Raw genomic sequence first — 16631 nt, 5'->3', positions numbered from 1 at the left:
ATAGGCCACTGTGAATGTCGTCTGGCCTGTGATCCCACGGTGTCATTTGTTTTAGGCGTGCATAAAAGTGCGGTTGGCCAGTTTTGTGCACTTCTGAAAAAAAGGACACCGCTAAACAGAGGCCAGACGGAGTCCAGAGTAACTCTGCTGCCTCATTACAGTGAATGGATCCCGCAGGGGTTTCATCTGAATTACATCACTTGGAAATTTAGATGGAAACCCCGATGTAAGTGCTCAGCCTAGAGCGCCGGATAAATGTTACGTAAAATGTTCCCAATAAAAGCTTCAACTCAGTCCTCAAAAAAAGCTAGTCCCCACTCAGGTCCGTCATCTGTTAAAAATATAAGGGACTTCCAAGTTACTGGTAGCAGAAAGGCTCTGGAAAAGCGAAATGGCCCTTGCCCCCCAAAAGAAATTCAGAAACTTTTGTGCTCCCAAATCCAAATGCCTATTCTACAATAATTTGTTCTCCAATTGTCAAATAGCACTCCGTCCCACCCAGATCTCGCCGTATGGCTAAGCGGTACAATACAGCCACATATGGGGTATTGACACTTTTAGAAGAAATTGTGTGACACATTTCGGCACCATTTTTACCCATTGCCCTGTGTGAAAATGTAAAATCTGAGGGTAAAACATTTTTTTTGTGGTAAAAATATAATTATGCTTTTTTCACTGCCCAATGGTATAAATTTAAAAATTAAAAAATACTCACTGCTTCCCTAGATGAATTCCTTGAGAGGTGTAGTTTACAAAATGGGGTCACTTGTGGGGGTTTCTGCTGTTTCGGCATGTGACATGGTGTCTGCAACCTATCCCAGCCAACATAGCGCTCCTTTCTCTTCCGAACCCTGCCGTACACCAAAGCAGTGGTTTTCCCCCACATATGGGGTATCGGCGTACTCAGGAGAAATTGCACAACAAATTTCATGGTGCAATTTATCCTGTTACCCTTATGATAATACAAAATTAGGGAATGAAAAACATTTTTTGTGGGAAAAACGTGAAAATTTTATTTTTATGGCTCAATATTATAAACTTCTGTGAAGCACCTGGGGGTGCAAGGTGCTCATCATACATCTAGATAAGTTCCCTAAGGGGTCTAGTTTCCAAAATGGTGTCACTTGTGGGGGGTTTCCACTGTTTAGGCACATTAGGGGCCCCCCAAATGCAACATGGCGTCCGCTAATTATTCAAACAAATTTTACATTCAAAAAGTCAAATGGCGCTCCTTCCTTTCCGAACCCTGCCATGCGCCCAAACAGTGGTTTGCCTCCACATATGGGGTATCAGCGTGTTCAGGAGAAATTGCACAACAAACGTCATGGTGTAATTTATCCTATTACCCTTATGATAATGCAAAATTAAGGGATGAAAAACGTTTTTGTGGGAAAAATGTGAAAATTTTATTTTTACAGCTCAATATTATAAACTTCTGTGAAGCACCTTGGGGTTCAAGGTGCTCACCACACATCTAGATAAGTTCCCTAAGGGCTCTAGTTTCCAAAATGGTGTCACTTGTGGGGGGTTTCCACTGTTTAGGAACATCAGGGGCTCCCCAAATGCAACATGGCGTCTGCTAATTATTCAAACAAATTTTACATTCAAAAAGTCAAATGGCGCTCCTTCCCTTCCGAACCCTGCAGTGCGCCCAAACAGTGGTTTTCCCTCACATATGGGGTATTAGCACGCTCAAGAGAAATTGCACAAAAAAATGTGGGGTCCATTTTTTCCTGTTACCCCTGTGAAAATAAAAAAAATTGGGTCTAAAGTAACATTTTTGTGAAAAAAGTTAAATGTTAATTTTTTTCCTCCACATTCCAAAAATTCCTGTGAAGCACCCGAAAGGTTAATAAAGTTATTGAATGTGGTTTTGAGCACCTTAAGGGGTGCAGTTTTTAGAATGGTGTCACTTTTGGGTATTTTCTGTCATAAAGACCCCTCAAAGTGACTTCAAATATGATGCGGTCCCTAAAAAAATGTTTTTGTAAATTTTGTTGGAAAAATGAGAAATCGCTGGTCAACTTTTAACCCTTATAGCTCCCTAACAAAAAAAAATTTTGGTTCCAAAATTGTGCTGATGTAAAGTAAAGTAGACATGTGGGAAATGTTATTTATTAACTATTTTGTGTGACATATCTCTCTGATTTAAGGGCATGAAAATCCAAAGTTTGAAAATTGCAAAATTTTCGCCAAATTTCTGATTTTTTCACAAATAAACGCAAGTGATATCAAAGAAATTTTACCACTATCATGAAGTACAATATGTCACGAAAAAACAATCTCAGAATCAGGGGAATCCATTGAAGCGTTCCAGAGTAATTACCTCATAAAGTGACAGTGGTCAGAATTGAAAAAATTGGCCCGGTCACGAAGGCAAAAACAGGCTCTGGTGCGAAGTGGTTAATATACTTATCAATTTTTGTTTCAAGAAAATTAGGTGGCATGTCGTGGTATTTTCCATGAATATTATGTAGTGAGCTATAACAGCAATGAAATGCGTCGGCTATGTCAGTGGGGTTATGAATTTATAACAGTGGGGCTCCTTTTGTTTTGGATACATACAGCTCTGGCAAAAATTAAGAGACCACTGCAAAATTTTCATTTTCTCTGATTTTTCTCTTTATAGGTATATTATAGAGTAAAATGTACATTGTTGTTTTAGTCTATAAACTACTGACAACATGTCTCCAAAATTCAAAGCGAAAAATGTTGCATTTATTTGCAGCAAATGATAAAGTGTCAAAATACTAAAAAAGAAACAATGCTTTCAGACCTCAAATTACTCATGTTTTAAATGTGAAATCAATATTTGGTGGACTAACCATGATTTTTAATCACACCTTTCATTCGTCTTGCCATGCTTTCCACCAGTCTTTCCATGCTTTCCAATAGAAAACTGTTCAGTGGTCTCTTAATTTTTGCCGGAGCCGTATGTCCTTTGCATCCGTGGATGTAACTTCCTTGTCAATGAGTGACCACATTTATCTGTGAATTCATACGAGAACCTTCACATATGATCTTGATATTTTGTATACGTTTGATCTAGTAAAGACCTTCGCTCCTTTCTTTTTTTTCAATCAGATCATTTTTATTTCAAAAAAGAAAAACCAACATTTTGTTTTTCTTATACAAACTTTGTGAAAAAAAAATAAAAAGAAAGAAAAACCAGTAAACAATACAAGAACCGGTTTACAATGATATAAATCTCAATATCGCTCTATAGTACAAGGTTTTGGAATAGTAATTTTACATTTGTACATAAATATCTGAATACTTCCTGACGGCTTTTTTTCCCTATTGGGACGTCAAAAGAAAAAGAATATATCTAAGAATGGGCAATTGTGTGGACTGAGACAATTATTATTTGCTGACACCTTAGGTATAAGGATATAAATTCCTGGTTTACTGCAGGGATATGTACAAATGGTCAGATTATAGTATTTCTGAAGCAATACCTGAGGTAATTAACCATTGCTCCCATATGTGTATGGATTTCTTGAGAGTGTTCCTTTAATACAAGATCCCCTTTCCAAGCATAGAGTGTTATTTATCCTGGATCTTAGTTCTGTTATCGTTGGGGGAGAATTGTCTATCCAATGTAGTGCCAACAACTTTCTGGCTTGGAATAATATTCTTGAGCTAGCTATTGCCATATGGGAGTCTGGATCTACGCCCTCTCCCAGGAGTCCTAGGATACAGATTTTAGGTTCCAACTGAAGTTGTATCCCAAATACAGATAGTACAAGAGCGATCACCCCCTTCCAGTAGTCGCCAATATTTACACATTTCCAAGTCATATGCATCAGGTGGGTGTCCTTTTGACCACATCTAGGATATTGCTCCATATCTTCTTTAGTAGTGTAATGTAGCGGCTTGCGGCATTACTGTAATGGTCCAGGGTGTGTTTTGGCTGAACATGTACCTCCCCCTCAGGTGACTGATCACATGACTGTGATATCAGCACAGGTCCTGTGCACACAGAAGCTCTGATCACATGACTGACATCAGCACAGGTCCTGTGTGAACTGGAAGATATATAAACCATGGTAGTTTTGAAACAGGTAAAGAAAGGCGTGAGGCCTGTTCCCTGTGTGTGGGACACCGTTGGCCTGGTGAGGCCTAGGAAGAGAGGCCTCATCTGGGAAGCCGTGAAGCCACAGCGGTGGCAGAAGCCAGCTGAGAGAAGCAGCTACGACCCAGCAAAGGTAAAACACTGCTTGATGTGGACATTTATATTGTTATCTTGCTGAAGGCTGTATCTGGAGCCAAGTGGACATATCTGTCACTGGAAAGGCTATTGGACATTATATGTGTAATATGTCGACGAGCCACGGAGATGGACTCGGTTATAAGCAGTTATGATAAATAATAAACTGCTGGATTGTGAAATACCGGAAAGACGTTGCATGTGTGCTTTAGTTGACCCGGTGAAGCGAGTGCCCCTCAGCATGATGAATAGCGCTGCTTTACAGTAGGGATAGACGCAATCTGATATACAAATAAGTTATGTTGTTCCCCATATCAGAATAACCTGTGGCTGGGGGGTAAATGTCCCTGTGAAGCAAGCACTGCTCAGTATGTGGGCTTTGGTGAGAATACAGGGAGATTTGTGGAGCTGTTTTCTTGTGAGGCCTACATTAAGAGAGAAGTTGGTGCAGGACTTACTGGCTGGAGCTGTCTGGCATCATGAGGGTTAAGACTGCTTCTTTTTCCACGCTGAGGTGAGGCCGTAATAGCTCCGGAGCAGGAAGATAAGACCTTCCATAAGAAACGCTGCATACCAGACATGCTGACGGAGGTGGAGTACCTCAGATTAACCTCTGATCTCTTCTTTCTTTCCCATATCGAAAGTCATGTTTGAGGCTGTAAATTGCTTATAATTGCCCCAGGAAGACGGTGGTCTGAAGAGAGTGCTTTCAGTGTGTGCGTTCTCTTGGTGCTATGTACAGGCCTTGACCGTCCTGTTGAAATACAATACGTCTGAAGGTGGCTTTGATTGGCAGCAGGATTGTGCGATGTAACAACCTTACGGAAACACAAGTTGTGACACAAATGGAACGGCGCCAGAACAGGAAGTGCGTATGAGTGTTTTTATTTTAACAAGGCTAAACATGAGGAATGAGAAGGAGTTGTCCAAGTAGTGGACAACCCCTTTATGACGATACAATTTTTGGTTAAAAATGAAAAAGGCTTCTCCCCTGTGTGACTTCTCTGAAGTTTGTTAAGAGTTGATTTCCATGTAAAACATTTCCCACATTAAGAACATGAAAATGGCTTCTCGTCTGTGTGAGTTCTCTGGTGCTTAACCAAATCTGATTTCCGGCTAAAACATTTCCCTCATTCTGAACAGCAAAAAGGCTTTTCCCCTGAGTGAGTTCTGTTGTGCTTAACCAAACCTGATTTCCGGCTAAAACATTTCCCACATTCTGAACAGGAAAAAAGGCTTCTCCCCTGTGTGAATTCTCTTGTGCGTAACAAAACCTGATTTCTGGCTAAAACATTTTCCACATTCTGAACAGGAAAAAGGCTTCTCCCCTGTGTGAGTTCTCTGGTGCTTAACCAAATCTGATTTATCTTTAAAACATTTCCCACATTCTGAACAGCAAAAAGGCTTCTCCCCTGTGTGATTTCTCTGGTGATTAACCAAATTTGATTTCTGGTTAAAACATTTCCCACATTCTGTACAGGAAAAAGGCTTCTCCCCTGTGTGAATTCTTTTGTGTGTAACAAAACCTGATTTCCAGCTAAAATAATTTCCACATTCTGAACAGAAAAAAGGCTTCTCCCCTGTGTGAGTTCTCTGGTGGTCAACAAATTCTGTTTTCCGGCTAAAACATTTTCCACATTCTGAACAGGAAAAAGGCTTCTCCCCTGTGTCAATTCTCTGATGTTTAACCAAATCTGATTTCCAGCTACAACATTTTCCACATTCTGAACATGAAAAAGGCTTCTCACCTGTGTGAGTTCTCTTGTGCTTAACCAAACACGATTTCAGGCTAAAACATTTTCCACATTCTGAACAGGAAAAAGGCTGCTTCCCTGTGTGAGTTCTCTTGTGCTTAACCAAAACTGATTTCCGGCTAAAACACTTTTTACATTCTGAACAGGAAAAAGGCTTCTCCGCTGTGTGAGTTCTCTGGTGATTAACCAAATCTGATTTCTGGTTAAAACATTTCCCACATTCTGAACAGCAAAAAGGCTTCTCCCCTGTGTGAGTTCTCTGGTGATTAACCAAATCTGATTTCTGGTTAAAACATTTCTCACATTCTGAACAGGAAAAAGGCTTCTCCCCTGTGTGAGTTCTCTTGTGCTTAACCAAACACGATTTCCGGCTAAAACATTTTCCACATTCTGAACAAGAAAAAGGCTTCTCCGCTGTGTGAGTTCTCTGGTGATTAACCAAATCTGATTTCTGGATAAAACATTTCCCACATTCTGAACAGCAAAAAGGCTTCTCCCCTGTGTGAGTTCTCTGGTGATTAACCAAACTTGATTTCTGGTTAAAACTTTTCTCACATTCTGAACAGGAAAAAGGCTTCTCTCCTGTGTGAGTTCTCTTGTGCTTAACCAAACACGATTTCCGGCTAAAACATTTTCCACATTCTGAACAAGAAAAAGGCTTCTCCGCTTTGTGCGTTATCTGATGTCTGATTAAACTTAATTTCTCTGTAAAACATTTTCCACTTTCTGAACATGAAAATCGTTTCTTTGTTTTAGGAGCAATTTCTTTTTTAATGCTTATTTTGTGACTTTGATTTTCCTTAGTAGTCGGTAATGAATCAGAAGACAGGACCTGTTTCAAATGATCAGATGACAGATCTTTGCTGTGAAGGGATGATGGTAGATCTGGGTTAATGGCATTCACTTCAATTGTATCTTGTGTGATCTCAAGATCATTTGATTTAAAAATTGAAGATGTCAGCTGTCCCTCTGATCTCCTGGTACAGTCATCTGCCAAGAATAAAACCAATTATTATTTATGAATAACATATCCTTAAAATTTATATTGTTGAATATTTCTGCTTAAACTCTACGTAAAAATGTACTTTATGTAAAAGTATCATTATCTACCAAGAAAACATATCACAGAAAAAAATCAGCCTTACCAACACCAAATCAGATAACAAATGCATTAGCATTTTACTGTTAGTTGGGTGTACTGGGGTGTCTGTCCATGTGGGGTGCACTTATATAGTGCTGGGCAGCCTTCCTACCCAGTATGGACATCATCAGTATCCTAAGCCAGACACTGTGTATCAAACCTACCTGTGTGACTGGCGTCCTATGCAAGCTTCATCTGTGTGCATCTTTAATACTAGGCAACCACACCCTCCATGAATTGGTACGATTATTGGTGTTAGTAAGGCTGTATCTTTTTCTGTGATTTTTTTTAATTTTGCCCTATGTTAGCCGTCATTATTCACCAAGATAATAACAGTTCACAGTCTAATAGAAAACCTCATAGGATGAACCAGTGGATCGTAGTGTTCAACTGTTTGTTAATTCTGCCTCACAAATATGGAATAAAAAGCCACCAAACAATGTTATGTAGGTGAAATAATACCAATAAAAACTTCTACTCATCTCACAAAAAACAAGTCCCCACTCATGTCCATCATCTGTCAATGGAAAACCAGAGGTTTCCACATTATTAGTGGCTCAAAGGCTTTTGAAAAGCAACATGGCTTCCATAAACCAATCCAGCAATATCCACGCTCCCAAAGTCAAATCTCCCCCTCGCTTCTGAGCCTTGCAGGGTGCCCAAAACACATTTAGCATCCATGTATTTGACATTACTATAGTGAGAAGGACCCACTTAATTTACGGTGTGTGTCTCCTGGAGCACAATCTGGGCACTATGTGTTGGGTAATGAAATTATATATTTGTAATTTTCACTCTCCAACATCCACTGCGTGTTAATTTCCGGAAAGTGCCTGTGAAGTCAAAATAGTCACTACTCCTATAGATTACTTCACTGAGGGTTATAATTTCCAAAATAGTGTCACTTTATGGGGATTTCTATTGCTCTGGTTTTCTGCATTTTGGTCACATGGTGGGTCCCATCTCCTCTGGGATCTGCTCCTGCGACGTCTGCTTCTCTCACCAGGAGCCGCCTTATTCATTCTGCAGGCGGCGCTGGTAATGGAAGAGACGTTAGAACCAGAAGCTCTGTCCAGCTACTAAGATTAGTTTGCCTGGGACCAGTATTACCATCCAGTGTGGCAGTATGGGTGTGCGTGCTGTCCAGCTGGAGTAATCTGCTCCCTGCTTCAGCCAACTGGAAAGCACCGCACCCTACTAAAGCTGGAAGCATATTGCCGGAAGCTGCCAGATACAGCTTTGTTCTCCTCTGGTTCAGTCCTCTGTGCTCAGCTCCTTTACATCAACCTTGTAACATAATAATTTGACACTCACTTGGTCAACTGTGAAGGGTCATTGCTGCCCTCCCTCAACAGCTTGGTGCCGTGACTCAGATCCCTAACCAGGGACACCCCACCACCTCTGGACGTCCACAAAGAGAGACTTGCTTTCGGCCTCCCCCACTCGAATTGGGACTGATCATCCCCCACAAAAGCCACGGTAAGTGCACGAGTTCTTTACTAGTGATACTGACCGTTTGGCGTGGTTTCCACATGGTGCGTGGTTGTTTGCAGTATCTCCGGATGTCTTGGCTGGATATAGTCAAAGGTGAGACTATAGGGGTGTAATCCCATTAGGGGTCTGATATTTAACTTTTAAAGCAATACCACCTCGGACTGACAAGTGAATATTGTATGAATCTTCCTTAACTTCTGACAAAGATTCTTAGGAGACTGAACATTATTAGTATAAGTCGTGGCAGGTGATCAAAGATTGGGTAGGACACGCACACAGATATAAGTATATCGAGTGTCCGGAGGGCTGGAGACGCGAGCTCTCCTCCTTTCACCTAGTACCGTACGTGACTTCCCCGAAGGGAGGGGCGAGTCAGTGGAACAGTTGAGGCTGACCGGACTCATACTGGGCACAAATCAAGGATCTTTGTCAGTCGAAAGGCAGCAGTGCAGTGATTAATCAATGTTTCCGTGGAGCAGAAAGAAAGTGTCTCCCCCTCAGGAGGGAGAGGATGTGATGACTATCATGGTCGGTCGAGAGGGGAAAAGATAATTTAAGAATGCACCAAAAGTGTTTAAGTTGTTAAACTTTCCCGTGGAGGGGAGACTTCAGCCTACATTGTGGGACGAAGGAATCCGGCAGAAAAGGGGAAGACTAGTTGACTGTGGATTGTTGGAAGATGCTGAAAAGTTTAGGAAAGTTGCACATGAGATTTTTGGTGATGGATATGTTGAAATCGAGGAGGAGATGAAGCCTGGTTATTTCAATTATCTTTATGTCAAGAAAGGAAAATTATCGAGCACTGTAACAAAGACTGGCTGTTTTGTGCTACAAAATGAAGCTGATGGGGAAAAGGTAGAGGAGGAAGTAGATTCCCCTTCCCAACTTATGTGTCCACAAACTGAATCTGAAGCCCCTAAAGAAGCATCCCCTACTCCCACAAATGTAGCTGTACCCCAGCCCCTGAATCCAGAAACTGAGCAATTTATACCTAAGGAGATTAAATACCTTGCACTTCCCACTGGTGGCCAGCCACCACCATATAACCCAGATGGCTGGCTTTGTAATGTGTGTTGGGTCACCAATCCGGGATGGCGCGAGACGTGTTATAATTGTGGAACCTGCAGACCCAGTGTTGTAGCACCAACCTTCCCATTACTTAACGCTGACGGCGGGTATTATAAACCATTGCCCCCACCTGGACACGAGTACCAGGAGGTGGCGTCTGTTTTACTGAATGGTCCTTCGGAATTTTCCACTATACTGAGAATAGGCATGGGGAGTATACCACAACAGCAAGTTGGGATCATTGTAAATGCAGCATATGCAATACTACAGCATGGGGGTGGGGGGGGGGGCTAGCTGCAGAAATATGTCATATTGGGGGACCTACAATACAAACTGCATCCAACGATTACATCCATGACCACGGTCCGTTAAGAGAAGGAGAAGTGATGGCTACAAGAGCGGGACAGCCATCATGTCAGTATGTTATACATGCGGTGGGACCAAAATATGATCCCCTGGATGTACCCAGGTCACAACACCTGCTTACAGAAACAATTCAAAACACCATAGCATACGCATCACAGCTTCATGCGGTCCCAACCCTAGCCCTGCCATTTATTTCCACCGGTATTTTTGGATATCCAAAACAAGACGCGGCCAAAATAATAGTCGGGGCTATAAAGCAATACATCGCCACGCATCCAACTAAATTGAGAGAGATAAGACTCTTGGCCATCGACAGGGATCTCGTTGATTATGCCGCTCAACTAATCAAACCCCTATATCTGGTCTCCCCCAGTGTTCCCCTACCTTCAAGATCTCCCAACAATCAGTACTCATGCTGATTTCCCTCCACCTCCTCTCACAAAGATGGAGGAAATGGAGGAAGCGGACCACAATACCAGCCCACCCAAATATACCCCGTTTACCCCAGTACAGACGGATACTCTGTGTAACCGTCTCTCGTATCCCGAACATTCCTCCATGGCTTTTTACAGGGGCATGGCCGCAAATAGAGAGATATATTCAACAACAAGGCAAGATCTTTTACACCTGCTCCGTGTAAAAGCCGGTGAAGGATATTATCCTATGGTAGAGGCTGCTGTCCCATATAATAGAGCATTAGACGCCAATACGTATGAGAGTGGGGTTGACTTCTGTCAAGCCCTTAAAATATGGGCTCAGGATAAGTTGGCTGATCAATCCACTACCCTCACAGATGGGAGAGTCGGCTGAGAAGTTTTATGGGCGCCTTATGCAGGTTCTCCTTACATACTAAAACTCATTGCCAGCTGTTAGTATCCGCCCTTATCCAGGGGTTACGGACTGAAATCAAGGACGCGATATTGGCTGTATGACCAGATGTTGAGTCAGCCACCCCAGGAGATGCCCTAAAGGTAGCAAAAAGCTTCCAGAAAAGTGTCACCCGGACCGCTTCTGCGGTTAAGCCTAAATCCAAACCCGCTGCAGTGGCAGTTGCAGCACCAGCAACACAGTATCCTCCCTTACAGCTCCACTATTACCCCATGGCGGTACCTGATCAGTGAGTAATGTATCCCGGGAAAAGGCCAGTAGTGAATTCCCGTCTTCAATGTTGGAGGTGTGGCCGGACGGGACATTTCCAAAGGGACTGTCACACCCCTGCTAGCCATGCACCGCCCAAGCCCCCCGATCTAGAAATAGGACGCCCGGCCCACGAGACTCACGAGAAAATGTCCCCCAAAGACCATCCATTCTGAAATGGAGGCCAACCAGAGTCTGCCATCGTGATGGCCGTAACCACCCCTGGGCTCTGTTCATCTGTAGTTCTCCCAGTAGGAGGGAATCCGGTGAAGTTCATGGTAGACCCTGGGGCGGCCAACTCCATTTTAAAATCCACTGAACTGCCCCAAGGTCTCCCAGTCCAATTTTCTAACGACAATCTAATATTGATCGGTGTAGATGGCAGACCTAACAAACACACTCTCACTAAACCTATTCCGAATGGCCCATTTCCGGAAGTAATGGCACAATTTGTCATATCCCCGACCTGCCGGGTAAATCTTTTAGGAGCAGACCTCTTGTCTAAATTCCGATCCCGAATTCAATACCAGGACAATGGTCATATGATCCTTACTTTAAAGGATCCAAACTCTGATGCACACATAGAGGAGGTCTGCACCTTACAGGCGCTACCCACGGTTATGATTAACATATCAGATACGATTAAAAAATCTCCCAAAAAATCCCAGGTTAGCTCCATACACAGAGGAAATCCCTTCTCATCTGTGGTCACAAGGCCCAGACGACATTGGGAGATTGCCGGTAGAACCAATACAGGTGTACCTCAAGCCCGGAGCGCCCTTTCCCAAGGTTCACCAGTACCCGCTCACACATGCACAAGAACAAAGTCTACACCAGCAAATTCACACCTTGTTAGAGAAAGGGGCACTAATCCCCTGCATCTCCCCGTGCAATACGCCGTTGTTCCCCGTAAGGAAAAAATCCCAACTGGGGCAGCTGCCCGCTTATCGATTGGTGCAGGATTTGAGGGCAGTAAATGCAGCGACAGTCTTGGAAACTCCTGTGGTGCCTAACCCACATACACTTCTCTCACAAACACCATCTACTGCAGCCTGGTTTACAGTAATTGATTTAGCAAACGCCTTTTTCAGCATTCCACTACATAAAGACTGTCAGTTTCTGTTTGCATTTACATATCAGGGCAAGCAATTGACTTGGAAGGTGATGCTGCAGGGAGCGCAGAATAGCCCTAATCAGTTTGCAAAGAACATGTCTAGCTGTCTGCTGCTGTGGCAGCTGGACAACTCTGAGGTAGTACTATTACAATACGTTGATGATCTTCTTTTGTGTGCCCCCCCATGGAGCAAGTGTCCATCAGGACCAGTGTTAGCCTCCTCAAGCATCTAGCAAAACTGAATTGTCGAGTCTCAGCCTCGAAACTTCAGTTTTGACTCGGTCAAGTGGTTTTCTTAGGCCACTGCCTTAGTCAGGGTGCCAGACATCTCACAGAAGAAAGAAAGATGGCCATCTACCTACTACCATTCCCAAAAGATCCCATAGAGCTGCAACGGTTCCTCAGACTATGTACATATTGCAGACAATGGATCCCAGGCGCCTCACGTCTGATGCAACCCCTATTAAAAGAAGACACTCTGGCTGGTGTAAACAACAAGGACCACCAAGAACTGCTGCAACAAGCCTTTGAGCAACTAAAATCAAGGATAATGACAGCCCCTGCCCTTGGAAACCCGGATTATGCTCAACCTTTCCATTTGTATGTCTCCGAGACAGGAGGGCATGCAGCCGGGGTACTCACGCAGAGACACTGTACAAAGCAGCGCCCGGTCGGTTATTACTCAGCGCGTCTGGACCCGGTAGCCAGGGCCTCCCCCAGCTGTCTACAAGCGGTTCACGCCACACAGCAGTTACTTGAAAAAACGGCAGACATCATCCTTGGACATGAGACTCACATTTATGCTCCACACGATATTGCGGCTGTTTTGGCTTTACAGCAACCTAAACATCTGTCCACACAGACACCTGCGGCTGCAGTGTACGTTGATTTTGCCAGAAAATGTGAAATTACACCGGTGCACCACCATCAACCCGGCCACCCTGCTACCAGCACCTAAAGGAGAGGGGAAAGAGGTTCCACCACATGATTGTCTGGAACAAATTACTGCGGAGTCAACTCCACTTGTTTTATTGGGGGAAGTACCCTTGGATGACCCAGAACTTACTTATATACGGATGGATCCAGATATGCTGACACTTCTGGCAGGTTTCATACTGGATATGCTGTCACAACTGAAGATACATTGGTAGAGGCAAAAGCCTTACCTCCCAGTAACGTCAGCACATGAAGCAGAGCTCAAAGCTCAGATTGCTGCTTGTCAACAGGCTGAAAGAAAACGTGTGAATGTATTTACAGACTCGAGATACCCTTCGGGATTGCACATGACTTTGGGGAGATCTGGGCAAGGAGAGGCTTTGTCACGACTGCAGGTTCTCCTGTGAAAAATGCTGAAAGCGTCAGACAATTGATGGAAGCGGTACAACTACCAAGACAGTTGGCTGTTGTAAAGGTAAAAGCTCATACCCGACCAGATGCCCCTGAAGTAAGAGGTAATGCACTTGCTGATCTCCATGCTAAGCAAGCAGCTCTTCTTCCAATATCCATGTCCATGGCTGTTACGCGGCAGCAGACCAAACAGCTAAATTCCGTGCCAACCCAGGATCAACCTGCAGAAAATCATCAACCGGTCCCTCCAATCACAAAGCTACACTGCACATAGCAAAAAGTCTCTAAAGAAGAACGCCAGTCATGGAAGGAGGCGGGTGCTAAATTGATAGATGGGCTATGGAAAAAGGGACAACTGTATTGTTTGCCTCGACTCCTATATCAGGCCGTTGCAGCCTGGGCCCATGGACCGGTGCATCGAGGGAAGAATCAAGCTTTGCTACTGGTACAGAAACTCTATTGGGCCCCAGGAATTTCCACCGTGTTGAGCGCACAAAACAAAGGTTGCACAATATGCCAAACCTGCAACCCAGGCAGATTACAGAATGTACCGACAAAACACCTTGCTAAACCAGAGTATCCGTTCCAACGATTGCAAGTTGATCATATCACTCTCCCTAAAGCAGGACGATATGAATACTGCTTAGTGGATATGTTTTCCAGCTGGCCAGAAGCATTCGCCGTTCCAAACATGACTGCCAAGACTACCGCCAAGAAGGTGGTCTCTGAAGTTGTTTGCCGGTATGGAGTCCCAGAAGTTATCGAAAGTGATCAGGGACCAGCCTTTTCCTCATGCGTATATCAAGAAATACTTACCATGATCGGATCAACAGTGGCGCTGCATACTCCTTACCAACCACAGTCAAGCGGCAAGGTGGAGAGATTGAATGGCACACTGAAAAGGCAATTGACCAAAATGATGCAGGAGACTACGGCCCAGTGGCCTGAGCTCCTTCCCATTGCACTATATCACATACGCACCACCCCCATAGGGAAACATAAACTGTCACCCTATGAGATACTATTTGGGTCACAACCAGCTATAGCTAGATTTACCCCACAACAATTATCAGAAGAAACAGATCATGTTGTGCAATATGTGATTCAGCTTGCCAAAGTCTTAACTAACACCCATGCGTTAGTATCATCTTCTATTCCAGATCCAGCTGATGCAGAAGGTTGTCATACCCTCAAGCCTGGATATTATGTGTATGTGAAGAAGCATGTTCGGAAACACGGACTAGAACCATTGTATGACGGACCATACCAAGTGCTCCTGACAACCCCAACAGCAGTAAAACTTGAAGAGAAGTCAACATGGATCCATGCTTCACACCAAACGTCAACCATCTTGAGATGTTTTGTGATAATTTGTATGGTTGGACTAGGCAATACCTGGAATAGCCTACAACAGAGTACTGACCCTTTTAATAACAAGTTCATTACTCACCACCAAATTTTGGTACAAGAATTGAGTCAATTAGAGAACAACCCGCTCAGTGACTGTTGGATATGTACTTACTCACCAGTTTCAGCTGCTAGTATGCCTTTTCTGGCGGTCCCAGTTACTCTGGAAGAAATACTAAACTGGCCCAATTGTAGCGACGCCCTTGCTAATAACGCTACTAAGTTTAGTAGATTATGGAACACAACTGTAGGTATAACAGTAGTTGGGTGGGTGGATCTTCCCTGGTGGCAAGGAAATCTTACTGCCACCAGTAAATACCTACAATTTCTTGCCCTTAAAGGAAACAAATCGGTGCCCAGAAACAAGTCCTCCTTGACTAATTTAGGCTTCATACCAACTGAAGGTCTACAAATCAGTTTTAATGCTACTCCTAGTACGGCAGATGCTTTTAAACCATCATTGTTGGAAAGATACATTCATAATCACTCATGGGTACATGCAAATCTGTTTATAAAAGGTACCAATGAGACATGTTATAAAATATCTGGTAACATCCCTTGCAATGAATCTTCTGAATATAAGCCTAGTGATCCAACATGTGGCAATCCGGATATTGGATATTGTAGCCCCCTGTGACAAATGCCTTCATGGTATATGTTATCAAATAACACCGTTTTTATCGATTTGGTACATAAATTAGTATTACAGCACTCAGCTTTATGGGATCTGCCATCAGCCACATATTGGATATGTGGGAATAATGCGTATAAATGGATACCAGTCGGAGTAGGGGGGACTTGTACGTTGGCCCGACTAACACCAGCCACTTATCTTATTCCCCACAGTAAAGTAGATATGAGAACCATCCCTCTTCATACCATCTATAAACATGCCAAGAACAACACCCCACGCCCATCAGGAAGACCTCATTTAGTACAAATGAGTATACCCAATAAGATAGCCAGTACTGTCTTCCTCTACCCTATTGTAACACAAATGTGGGACAAATCAGTGGAAGTCACTGACTACTTAGATGACCAGATTTGGAGTGTGTTGGAAGTAATTAATACTACTGTTGCGGTGCAGAATCAACTTACTATAGTAGCTAATCAACATACTTTAGTGCTGGACTATTTGACAGCAGCTCAAGGAGGGATGTGTCAGGTTATAGGCCCAGTCTGTTGTCACTATATTGACCCCGACTCTACCATACGGTTAAAGACTAAAATGGAAGACATTAGGAAACTCAGGGAAGTATATGACAAACATAACAAATTGACCAAAGACAGTTGGTGGTCTGATACGTTCTCCTTTTTAAATCCTGCTAATTGGATTAAAGGGATTGGTGGATGGATTGCTGGAATATTACAAGGAGTGTTGCATATTGCTGCTTGCATCTTGCCAGTCATCAGAGAGCAAGGAGAACGCTGTAAACCAACATCCAGTGCTACTATACACGGACCTCCCAGATGTAACCAGCATTGAGGACCTGGAAGGCAAGGGAATGATGACCGTCACCCGCTTGCCTCGATCAACCTCACGTCTGAAGATCAGAGCTTTATGATTATATCAACGGACAAGGGGGGGACGGA

General features: G+C 43.4%; 2 pseudogenes; one reads left to right on the top strand and one right to left on the bottom strand.

Annotated features, from left to right (window-relative positions):
* LOC141178572 (uncharacterized) overlaps positions 1-16631 on the bottom strand; it is a 167685-nt pseudogene that overhangs the window by 13558 nt on the left and 137496 nt on the right.
* LOC141178569 (uncharacterized) overlaps positions 1-16631 on the top strand; it is a 19625-nt pseudogene extending 2994 nt beyond the window's left edge.

Source organism: Phyllobates terribilis, unplaced genomic scaffold (assembly GCF_046119375.1).
Source record: "Phyllobates terribilis strain yellow unplaced genomic scaffold, ASM4611937v1 Scaffold_29__1_contigs__length_15306474, whole genome shotgun sequence".
In the NCBI taxonomy this organism is placed as follows: Eukaryota; Metazoa; Chordata; class Amphibia; order Anura; family Dendrobatidae; genus Phyllobates; species Phyllobates terribilis.
The sequence above is the reverse complement of the archived record's forward strand: the minus strand, read 5'-3'. Positions and strand labels throughout refer to the sequence as shown.